This window comes from Pristiophorus japonicus, chromosome 2 (assembly GCF_044704955.1).
Source record: "Pristiophorus japonicus isolate sPriJap1 chromosome 2, sPriJap1.hap1, whole genome shotgun sequence".
Lineage (NCBI taxonomy): Eukaryota > Metazoa > Chordata > Chondrichthyes > Pristiophoridae > Pristiophorus > Pristiophorus japonicus.
Window position 1 is genome coordinate 158,375,750 of NC_091978.1, and position 12,698 is coordinate 158,388,447.

Genomic DNA, 12,698 nt, shown 5'->3' on the forward strand with positions numbered 1-12,698 from the left:
TTCCCCGGTCTCGTCCGCTAAGGGACCAACATTTACTTTAGCCACCCTTTTCCTTTTTATATACCTATAGAAACTCTTGCTATCTGTTTTTATATTTTGCGCTAGTTTACTTTCATAGTCTATCTTCCCTTTCTTAATCATTTTTTAAGTCGTTATTTGCTGTCTTTTAAAAGCTTCCCTGTCTTTTGTCCTCCCACTAGTTTTGGCCACTTTGTACGCCCTTGTTTTTAATTTGATACCATCCTTTAAAGAGAGTTCTTGCAGCATAAATAAAACAACGCTGTGATATTAAATATGCACAACAACTCATTATTGAATTTGGCATTTAATAATTTGCTTCAGTTGTTTTGTTCAAGCAGTAATTCTGCTCAGAAAAGCTACATGTCTGATATTGAAATACTGTAGTAAAATATAACAAATTGAACTGGTCTGAAACCACACTGAATGCATAAGCTATTACAGGAATGAAATAGCCAAAATGTTTACTCTTATTTTGTAATTCTGTCTCAGGATTTTTAATATGATATTTAACATGTTAACAACTAAAGTGTATACAGTATTGTCTCCAGAGTGCTTTAGCAAGTTGAGTTTTAAGATAAATACTGTGGCTCATTATAGCTGTTTTGTTCTAAAAATAAGTACAACTGTTGCTGAAAATGCTAAATCTATTTGGGTGAAAAATAGTTTATCACTGTTGTTCACTTATTAAGATCAATGTGCCACACGAGATTATTAAACAAAATTAGGGCTCATGGGATTGGGGTAATATACTAGCGTGGATGAGGATTGGTTAACTGACAGAAAACAGAGACTAGGAATAAACGGGTCATTTTCGGGTTGGCAGGCTGTAACTAGTGGGGTGCCACAAGGATCGGTGCTTGAGCCCCAGTTGTTCACAATCTATATCAATGATTTGGTTGAAGGGATCGAATGTAACATATCTAAGTTTGCTGCTGATACAAAGCTAGGTGGGAATGTAAGTTGTGAGGAGGATGCAAAGAGTCTTCAAAGGGATATAGACAGGCTAAGTGAGCAGGCAAGAACATGGCAAATGGAATATAATTTGGAGAAATGTGAAGTTTTCCACTTTGGTAGGAAAAGTAGAGTGTTTTAAAAATGGTGAGAGATTGGGAAATGTTGGTGTTCAGTGGGACCTAGATGTCCGCGTACACGAATCACTGAAAGTTAACATGCAGGTACGGCAAGCAATTAAGAAAGCAAATGGTATGTTCGCCTTTATTACAAGAGGATTTGAGTATAAGAGTAAAGACATCTTACTGCAACTATATATGGCCCTGGTGAAACCACACCTGGAGTATTGTGTACAGGTTTGGTCTCCTTACCTAAGGAAGGATATATTTGCCATAGAGGAAGTGCAACGAAGGTTCACCAGATTGATTCCTGGGATGGGGGATTGTCCTATGAGGAGAGATCGAGGTAGATATTCTCTAGAGTTTAGAAGATTATTTCAAATATTTATCACTCTTTGAATAAATAACTTATTCCTAATAGCCACCTCATATTTACTTTACACTAATTAACATTTTGGATCTCTGGTCCTACTAGTCTAACATTTTAAAGCAATTTTCAGTGTTTTTCCTTAACTGTACAATTTGATATTTCCTCTCCCCTCTTCCCCACCCCCATTAACATTTCCTCATGGTTCATCCCCTTTACAATTGAGATCATTTTTGGTGCTCTGTCAATTTTTTGTTTGATAACATTCCTGTGAAAAGCCATAAGACATTTTACGACATTAAAGGTGCTATATAATTGCAAGTTGCTGTTGTTTTCTGGACATACATGTCCTTTTTGTAGCATGTGAACTCCATACTCTCAAGTGCATTGTAATGTCGGTTTTTGTAAAATAAGTATAAAGTTTTCATGAAACTATTATTGACCAAAGACTTGAGCAATTATTAAACTATTAACAATACATCATTTCATACTTACAAAGCCTATTTTTAAAAATCTTAAAAGATCTTCCAGAATTTTTATATATTAATGATCAAACAGAAGTGTTGGTGCCAATTATAAACATATTTTGGGAAAGGATTATTGGTGTGTTAAAGAAATATAGCAGCAATTAATATGCACATTATCAGGTTATTAAATTACAATATGAATAAGGTGTTAGCTAAACGTTGGCTTTCAGTCCCATTACTAACACAAAACGTGTGTATAGGCTTACATATAATGTATTCTAGATGATGTGAACATAAAAAGTGCTGTAACACTGATTGCACAAAGTACCTACAACTAAACACCTCCATGTACCTAACCATCTGTAGTGTAATTGCCAACTATTACATTTGTATTTGTTTTTTGAAGTTAATTGATGAGAATTGTTATAGACTTGACTGAGAAGATATTCAAATAATGGTTTGATGAATAGGTTGCTGCTGTGTAGCATGAAGGCAGAGAATTTAAGATTGTAAATGCACATGGATCTAAACTAAATTGTGGAAATTGACCTTGAATATGTTGTTGCTTTTTAAAAATCTTAAATGCAATTTGATGTTACCTGTGCTAAGCTATGAGAAGCTTTATCCACATTATTTCCTTTTATATATAAAGCTGTTAAGAGGTATGCTTATTTTCAGTATTCTATCCACAGCCCTCCATCCTTTCTATTTCTGTTGATGTATGAATGTTCTAATAACAACAACTTTTATTTATATAGCGCCTTTAACGTAGTAAAATGTCCCAAGGCACTTCACAACAGTGTTACAGACAAACATAAATTTGACACCGAGCCACAGAAGAAATTAAGGCAGATGATCAAAAGCTTGTTTAAAAGAGGTAGGTTATAACGAGCATCTTAAAAGGAGGAAAGAGAGGTAGAGAGGCGTAGAGGTTTAGGGAGGGAGTTCCAGTGCTTAGGGCCCAGGCAGCTGAAGCCACGTCCACCGACGGTTGAGCAGTTATAATGAGGGATGTTCAAGAGGCCAGAATTTGAGGAGCGCAGACATCTTGTGGGATTGTGAGGCTGAAAAACATTACAGAGATAGGGAGGGGCAAGTCCATGAAGTGATTTGTAAGCAAGGATGTGTGAAATACATATTATCGATATAGCATGAAAGAATCAATTTGCCCAACAGTGAGAAAGGACCAAAATTATACTTTAAATAGCAAGTCGACTGAAGCCTCCCACATACAAATCCCACCACAGCAGCTGGGAAATTTAAATTCAGTTTATTAAGTAATTCAGGAATAAAAAGCTAGCATCAGTAATGGTGCTTACCATGAAACCATGATTGTCGTAAAAACCCAACTGGTTCAGTAATGTCCTTTTAAGGAAGGAAATCTGCCGCCCTTATCCTATCTGGCCTATGTGTGACTCCAGACCTACAGCAATGTGGTTAACACTTAACTACCCTCTGAAATAGCCTAGCAAGCCACTCCGTTGAATCCGTTGCGACGATAAACTACAAGAAAAAAAAAACTGGACAGACCACCCGGCATTGACTTAAGCACCAGACACGACACAGGCACACGCAGCCCAGTCAACCCTGCAAAGTCCTCCTCACTAACATCTGGGGACTTGTGCCAAAATTGGGAGAGTTGTCCCACAGACTATTCAAGCAACAGCCTGGCATAGTCATACTCACAGAATCATACCTTTCAGCCAATGTCCCAGACTCCTCCAACACCATCCCTGGGTATGTCCTTTCCCACCAATACGCCCAACAGAGGTGGTGGCACAGTGGTATACAGTTGGGAAGGAGTTGCCCTGGACTCAGTCCCTATGAAGCCTCATGGCATCAGGTCAAACATGAGCAAGGATATCTTCACCGACCGCCCTTCCTCATCTGATGTATCACTACTCCTCCATGTTGAACAGCACTTCGAAGAAGCACTGAGGGAAGCATGGACACAGAATGTACTGTGGGTGGGGGACTTCAATGTCCATCACCATGTGTGGCTCGGTAGCGCCACTACTGACCAAGCTGGCCGAGTCCTGAAGGTCATAGCTGCCAGACTGAACCTGCAACAGGTGGTGAAAGAACCAACACGAGGGGAAAAACTTACTTGATCTCACCCTCAATAATCTACTTGTCGCAGATGCATCTGTCCATGACAGCATTGGTAGGAGTGACCATCGCACGGTCCTGTGGAAACGAAGTCCCGTCCTCACACTGAAGATACCCTCCGTCGCGTTATGTGTTACTATCACCATGCTAAATGGGATAGATTCAGAACAGCAGCTCAAAACAGGGCATCCATGAGGCGCTGTGGGCCATCAGCAGCAGCAGAATTGTATTCCACCACAATCTGTAACCTCATAACCTAGCGTATCCCTCATTCTACCATTACCATCAAGCTAGGGGACCCAATGCTGGTTAAATCAGGAGTGTAGCAGAGCATGCCAGGAGCAGCACCAGGTATACCTAAAAATGAGGTGCCAACCTGGGGAAGCTGCAACACAGGACAACATGCATGTTAAACAGCGGAAGCAACATGCTATAGACAGAGCAAAACGATCCCAACGGATCAGATCAAAGCTCTGTAGTTCTGCCACATTTAATTGTGAATGGTGGTGGGAAAAATAGATAACTAATGGGAGGAGGAGGCTCTATGTTGGTGGAGCCCAGTACATGAATGCAAAAGACAAGGCTGAAACGTTTGCAACCATCTTCAGCCAGAAGTGCCGAGTGGATGACCCTTAACAGCATCCTCCTGAGGTCCCCACCATCACAGAAGCCAGTCTTCAACCATTCCAATTCACTCTACGTGATGTCAATAAGTGGCTGAGCACACTGGATACATCAAGGGCTGTGGGCCCCAACAACATCCTGGTTGTAGTGCTGAAGACTTGTACTCCAGAACTAGCCTCAACTTTAGCCAAGCTGTTCCAGTACAGCTACAACACTAGCATCAAGCGGACAATGTGGAAAACTGTCCAGGTATGTCCTGTCCACAAAAATCAGGAAAAATCCAATCTACCCAGTTACTAGCCCATTAGTCTACTCTCAATTATCAACAAAGTGATGGAAGGTGCCATGAAGCGGCACGTATTTGCCAATAACCTGCTCACCAATGCTCACTTTGGGTTCCACCAGGACCACTTTGCTCCAGACCTTATTACAGCCTCGGTCCAAACATGGACAAAAGAGCCGAATTCCAAAAGTGAGGTGAGTGATTGTCCTTAACATCAAAGCAGCATTTGTACAAGTGTGGCGCCAAGGAGCCCTAGTAAAATTGAAGTCAATGGGAATCAGGGGGAAAACTCTCCACTGGCTGGAGACATACCTAGCACAAAGGCAAATGGTTGTGGTTGTTGGAGGCCAATCATCTCGGCTCCAGCACATCACTGTAGGAGTTCCTCAGGCAGTGTCCTTGGCCCAACCATCTTCAGCTGATTCATCAATGACCTTCCCTCCATCATACGGCCAGAAATGGGGATTATCGTTGATGATTGCATGATGTTCAGTTCCATTCGCAACTCCTCAGATAATGAAGCAGTCTGTGCCCACATGCAGCAAGATCTGGACGTTTAGGCTTGGGCGCATGAGTGACAAGTGACATTTATGCCAAACAAATGCCAGGCAATGACCATCTCCAACAAGAGTCTATCTATCTCCCTATGACATTTAACGGCATTACCATTGACTAATTCTCCACCATCAACATCTTGGGGGTCACCATTGACCAGATACTTAACTGGACCGGCTACAAGAACAGGTCAAAGGCTGGGTGACTCACCTCCGGACTAACCAAAGCCTTTCCATCATCTACAAGGCACCAAGTCAGCATGATGGAATACTCTCCACTTGCCTGGATAAGTGTAGCTTCAACAACACTCAAGAAGCTCAACACCATCTGGGACATAGCAGTCCACTTGATTGGCACTACCTTAAACATTCACTCTCTCCACCAGCGGCACACCATAGCTGCAGTGTGTAGCAACTACAAGATGCATTGCAGCAACTCGCCAAGGCTTCTTCAACAGCACCTCCCAAACCCACGCCATCTACCACCTCATCATAGGCGGTCCCTCGAACGAGGATGACTTGCTTCCACGAGTTCACAGGTGTTTCGATGAAGAACCCAATGTTCCAGTCTGAACTCCAATTGAGGGGGTGGAAGATGCCTGTACGTGAATTTTTTTAACGTGTGGTGACCGTAGCACACCAGCCACCACACGGGCTTGACAGATCTAGGCCTTTATCCAGTGACGAGGATTAACCAGGACGACTGGAGACCTGCTCTGCTGCATGGACCTAGCGCGCACATATCGCAGTGTGGGCTGGCCCGTGCTACCCCTGGGCCCTGTACCCTCATCTGTTGCACCTCTGCCACGATCTCTCACCGCTCCTCCGCCATAAACATTCACCGCATCTCGCCACAAACACTCGCCGCTCATCCGCCCCGACTTTCCCACTCCTCTGTTCCTGGGCCCTGTCGATGTTCCTGCCCACGCTCCAAAACGGCGACCAGGGTTTTGATGATGCCATCCAGTCGCCCATGTCAAAAACATCGTACACTTGGAGCAGCTCGCGCTGGAGTTTGAAGTGGTACGCTGCTCCGGCTCTTCTATCCTCCGACCTGCGGAGTCGTCCTCTCGCAAGTCTCAGGGGGCCACGATGGCGATGTCGTGACCGCCCCCCCCGCGACCTGCAAGAGAACAGCTCCGCAGGTTGGAAGATAAAAGAGCTGGAGCGGCGGGTCTGAGACTCAGACTGTACAAAAGTAATGGATCACCTTTCATAGAATCATCGAGCACAGGAGGCCAATCGGCCCATTTTGCCTCTGCTGGCTCTTTGTTTCATTGTATAACTCATATTTTTATACAGAATACTTCTTCAATTTTTTGGCCAGCGAGCGGAATGCGGGCCGGTTCGCCACTCGCAAAGCTTGGGGCACTACCGGCTCTGCCCCTCCACAAACTCTCGTGGAATTTCGCAGGTGGCAGTAACGGCCCCGCCTCCTGGGCGAGAAATCGTTTGTGTCCCCCGGGAGCGCTAAGGAGCGGTACAAAACATACAAATTTCTCCCTCTTGGTATCTTTGAAGGAAATGGTTGACAACTTTCAGCAAACTTGGGAAATAATTAAAGAAGTAATAAGTGAGACAGTGACATCTAACACTCAGATCTCCAAAGGGATCACGTGCAGCAGGCACGGCTCATTTATGCTGTCACAAGTACAAAAGGGATTGGAAGATAGAGAACAATTTGATTGGCTCCTTTAAACCTTCCCCACTCTTCACCCAGCATTTCCAGCATTGTTTGGACGGTACGATTCGCTTCGCTCTCCCTACCTGACCCGATGCCTGTGGGTGATACGGAATGGGCTACTTTGGGTCTTTCCCCAGTATTGTGCACATTTCTTTCATCACCTGCTCCACAAATGCTGCACCGTTGTCGCTGTCTATCAGCTGTGGCGTACCCCACCTCGACAGAACTTGTTCAACAAGTCCCTCCGCAGTCACTAACGCAGTGCAGCGATGGGTAGGAACAGCTTTGAGACATTTAGTGATGGAATCAACAATAATTGGCAGATACTTATTTGCTCTTGCAGTCTGAGGCAGCTTGCCTGTGTAGCCAACCTGCAACTGTTCCTAAGGTCCTGTTGGGTAGGGCTTCTCAATCTTTTTGCTGCTGAGGCCCCTCCCGTAATATAAACATTCCAACGACCCCCTGTAACACAACACAAGTATTGTTCTGTATAAAAATGAGTTATTCTACCACCTAGCAGGACAATGGCAGCAGGTGCGTGGGAAGACCATCACTTGTAAGTTCCCCTCCAAGTCGCACACCAACCTGACATGGAAATATATCGCCATTCCTTCATCATCGCTAGGTCAAAATCATGGAACTCTACCTCACAGCACTATGGAAGTTCCTTCACCACACGAATTGCAGCGGTTAAAGGCGGCTTCTCAAGGGCAATTACGGATGGGCAATAAATGCTGGCCTTCGCAGCGACGCCACATCCAATGAATGAATATTAAAGCCCTATTTTTATAGCTATCTACTGCTGTTAAATCAGCATCCTAGCTCTACTGAGCGCAGTAATACTACTCTGCCAGTTCTTAATTTTCCTCAAAAATGTACAACAAAAAAAATCAGCAGGAACAAAGATTATGAAGGGTTTTAAAGTTAACCATAATTCTTTTTAGGTGTTTCACTTTTCAAAGAGGTACTGATGACTAGTTCCAATATACCTTCATGTCTTCAGAGTCTCTTGAAGCAGGTATAGACTTCCCTAGACAATGTTCACAAATTCAATGACTGTAGCTAGATTCCTTTACTGTGAGGGGATCATCCTTGTGGAATCTCTATTGAAATTGTGTGCGAATTTTATCTGGATTTATCATAACTTATTCTAACAAGATTGTATTTACAAAGATTATCTATGGTCAAGAGCTTATAGATTAAGATTAATATTGGATTTAAACTTCAAAAGGAGGAGAAAAGGGGAGTGGGACTAATTGGATAGCTCTTTCAAAGAGCTGGCACAGACATGATCCGAATAGCCTCCTTCTGTGCTGCATGATTCTATGATTAAAGTACATGTTTGGAATTTAGTCTTTTCTTGAAACAAGTATCCATTTGTCCCGATCAGGAACATTTTACAGCAAAGAGGTCATTTGTTCCATTTTTCTTTTTTTAGTGATAAAGGGAGAATGTATCATTCACAGAAATTCTAAGCCGAATGACTGATGAGATATTAAGGAAATAGTTGTTTCTGTATTGTATGATTACTAAAGTAATTGGGTAAGAACAGAAACTGTTGCCTGATGGTGTAAAGCAATCGTTGCAGTATTTGCGAAATGTCTGCCATTTCTAAAATATGTAGAAAGTTAGAAGAAACTAATATTGACCAAAGGCTGGGAGTCACGTGGTAAGCTTTTGTTCTTGCCAGCTTCAGAATCAAATTGGCCATGCAGTAATGGGACATCATAGCATATTCTTTGTTGTTTCTGTAACTTATAGGTCAATTATTGTTTACCTAATAATCATTGACTGTGTAGTCATATTTTATGTTATCCTTTGTAGAAATCGTTAAATCAAAAAGAATGTAAACTTAGTTAGCTTAGTCTTACAAGCTGAATTTAGGGAGCTAGCAGTTTAATTAAAAAGTAGGACCTCAAAGGTAGTAATCTCAGGATTGCTACCAGTGCCACGTACTAGTCAGAGTAGGAATTGCAGGATATCTAAGATGAATACGTGGCTTGAGGAATGGTGCAAGAGGGAGGGATTCAAATTCCTGGGACATTGGAACCGGTTCTGGGGGAGCTGGGACCAGTACAAACCGGACAGTCTGCACCTGGGCAGGACCGGAACCAATGTCCCAGGGGGAGTGTTCGCTAGTGCTGTTGGGGAGGCGTTAAATTAATATGGCAGGGGGATGGGAACCTATGCAGGGAGACAGGGAAGTAGAATGGGAGCAGAACAAAAGATAGAAAGAAGAAAGGTAAAAGTGGAGGGCAGAGAAACCCAAGGCAAAAATCAAAAAGGGCCACATCGCAGCAAAATTCTAAAGGGGCAAAGTGTGTTAAAAAGACAAGCCTGAAGGCTCTGTGCCTCAATGCGAGGAGTATTCGTAATAAGGTGGACGAATTAATTGCGCAGGCAGCAATTAACGAATATGATATAATTGGCATCACGGAGACATGGCACCAGGGTGACCAAGGCTGGGAACTCAACATCCAGGGATATTCAACATTCAGCAAGGATAGACAGAAAGGAAAAGGAGTGGGGTAGCGTTGCTGGTGAAAGAGGAAATTAATGCAATAGTAAGGAAGGACATTAGCTTGGATGATGTGGAATCTGTATGGGTAGAGCTGCGGAATACCAAAGGGCAGAAAACGCTAGTGGGAGTTGCGTACAGACCACCAAACAATAGTAGTGAGGTTGGGGACAGCATCAAACAAGAAATTAGGAATGCATGCAATAAGGATACCACAGTTATCATGGGCGACTTGAATCTACATGTAGATTGGGCTAACCAAACTGGTAACAATACATTGGAGGAGGATTTCCTGGAGTGGATGGTTTTCTAGACCAATATGTCGAGGAACCTACTGGAGGACTGGCCATCCTAGACTGGGTGATGTGTAATGAGAAAGAACTAATTAGCAATCTTGTTGTGCGAGACCCCTTGGGGAAGAGTGACCATAATATGGTAGAATTCTTTATTAAGGTGAAGAGTGACACAGTTAATTCAGAGACTAGGATCCTGAACTTATGGGAAGGTAACTTTGATGGTATGAGAAGTGAATTGGCTAGAATAGACTGGTGAATGATACGTAGTTAACGGTGGATAGGCAATGGCAGACATTGAAAGATCACATGGATGAACTTCAACAATTGTACATCTCGGTCTGGAGTAAAAATAAAACGGGGAAGGTGGCTCAACCGTGGCTAACAAGGGAAATTAAGGATAGTGTTCAGTCCAAGGAAGAGGCATATAAATTGGCCAGAAAAAGCAGCTAACCTGAGGACTGGGAGAAATTTAGAATTCCGCAGAGGAGGACAAAGGTTTAATTAGAGGGGAAAAATAGAGTTTAAAAGGAAGCTTGCTGGGAACATAAAAACTGACTGCAAAAGCTTCTATAGATATGTGACGAGAAAAAGATTAGTGAAGACAAACGTAGGTCCCTTGCAGTCAGAATCAGATGAATTTATAATGGAGAACAAAGAAATGGCAGACCAATTGAACAAATACTTTGGTTCTGTCTTCACGAAGGAAGACACAAATAACCTTCCGGAAATACTAGGGGACCGAGGGTCTAGTGAGAAGGAGGAACTGAAGGAAATCCTTATTAGTCAGGAAATTGTGTTAGGGAAATTGATAGGATTGAAGGCCAATAAATCCCCAGGGCCTGATGGTTTGCATCCCAGAGTACTTAAGGAAGTGGCCCTAGAAATAGTGGATGCATTGGTGATCATTTTACAGCAGTCTATTGACTCTGGATCAGTTCCTATGGACTGGAGGGTAGCTAATGTAACACCACTTTTTAAGAAAGGGGGGAAGAGAGAAAACAGGGAATTATAGACTGGTTAGCCTGACATCAGTAGTGGGGAAAATGTTGGAATCAGTTATTAAAGATGAAATAGCAGCGCATTTGGAAAGCAGTGACAGGATCGGTCCAAGTCAGCTTGGATTTATGAAAGGGAAATCATGCTTGACAAATCTTCTGGAATTTTTTGGGTATGTAATTAGTAGAGTGGACAGGGGAGAACCAGTGGATGTGGTGTATTTGGACTTTCAAAAGGCTTTTGACAAGGTCCCACACAAGAGATTGGTGTACAAAATTAAAGCACATGATATTGGGGGTAATGTATTGACATGGATAGAGAACTGGTTGGCAGACAAGAAGCAAAGAGTCGGGATAAACGGGTCCTTTTCAGAATGGCAGGCAGTGACTAGTGGGGTGCCGCAGGGCTCAGTGCTGGGACCCCAGCTCTTTATAATATACATCAATGATTTAGATGAAGGAATTGAGTGGAATATCTCCAAGTTTGCAGATGACAGCTGGCGGTGTGAGCTGTGAGGAGGATGCTAAGAGACTGCAGGGTGACTTGGACAGGTTAGGTGAGTGGGCAAATGAATGGCAGATGCAGTATAATGTGGATAAATGTGAGGTTATCAACTTTGGTGGCAAAAACAGGAAGGCAGAATATTATCTGAATGGCGGCAGATTAGGAAAAGGGGAGGTGCAACGAGACCTGGGTGTCATGGTACATCAGTCATTGAAAGTTGGCATGTTTGTGCAGCAGGCGGTGAAGAAGGCAAATGGAATGTTGGCCTTCATAGCTAGGGGATTTTAGTATAGGAGCAGGGAGGTCTTACTGCAGTTGTACAGGGCCTTGGTGAGGCCTCAGCTGGAATATTGTGTTCAGTTTTGGTCTCCTAATCTGAGGAAGGACATTCTTGCTATTGAGGGAGTGCAGGGAAGGTTCACCAGACTGATTCCTGGGATGGCAGGACTGACATATGAGGAGAGACTGGAACGACTGGGCCTGTATTCATTGGAGTTTAGAAGGATGAGAGGGGATCTCATAGAAACATGTAAAATTCTGACGGGATTGGACAGGTTAGATGCAGGAAGAATGTTCCCGATGTTAGGAAAGTCCAGAACCAGGGGTCACAGTCTAAGGATAAGGGGTAGGCCATTTAGGACCGAGATGAGGGGAAACTTCTTCACTCAGAGAGAGTTGTTAACTTGTGGAATTCTCTACTGCAGAGAATTGTTGATGCCAGTTCGTTGGATATATTCAAGAGGGAGTTAGATATGGCCCTTACGGCTAAAGGGATCAAGGGGTATGAAGAGAAAGCAGGAAAGCGGTACTGAGATGATGATCAGCCATGATCATATTGAATGGTGGTGCAGGCTCGAAGGGCCGAATGGCCTACTCCTGCAGCATTTTCTATGTTTCTACTTCGGATGTCTTTAAAAGTACCACATATGCGTAGGAATAGTACTTTGTAGGTATAAGTTCAGCAGTAGGATTTTAAATTATTTTGAGGGAAATATTTTACTACGTGGATTGATGTCATTTTTTTCTGAATGTCATGGATTTAATTAATTTTTCAGTTACTGTTACGTAACAGTCTGTCACAGTAATGCTGGCTGCTTTTTTGTGGGCTGATTTTTTGCTTTCTGTACTGGAGCTGTAACTGTGACTTTTGTGCAAGGTTCAGCTTTCATCTGCCTTTCATCAGCTTTACATTGTATCAACTCATT

At 43.0% G+C, this 12,698-nt stretch overlaps 1 protein-coding gene across 8 annotated transcripts in view; it reads left to right on the forward strand.

The window, feature by feature from the left end:
* The window catches only part of fryl (furry homolog, like), a 693,453-nt gene that overhangs the window by 658,958 nt on the left and 21,797 nt on the right, over positions 1-12,698 (forward strand). The gene's annotated exons all lie outside the window — the stretch shown is intronic.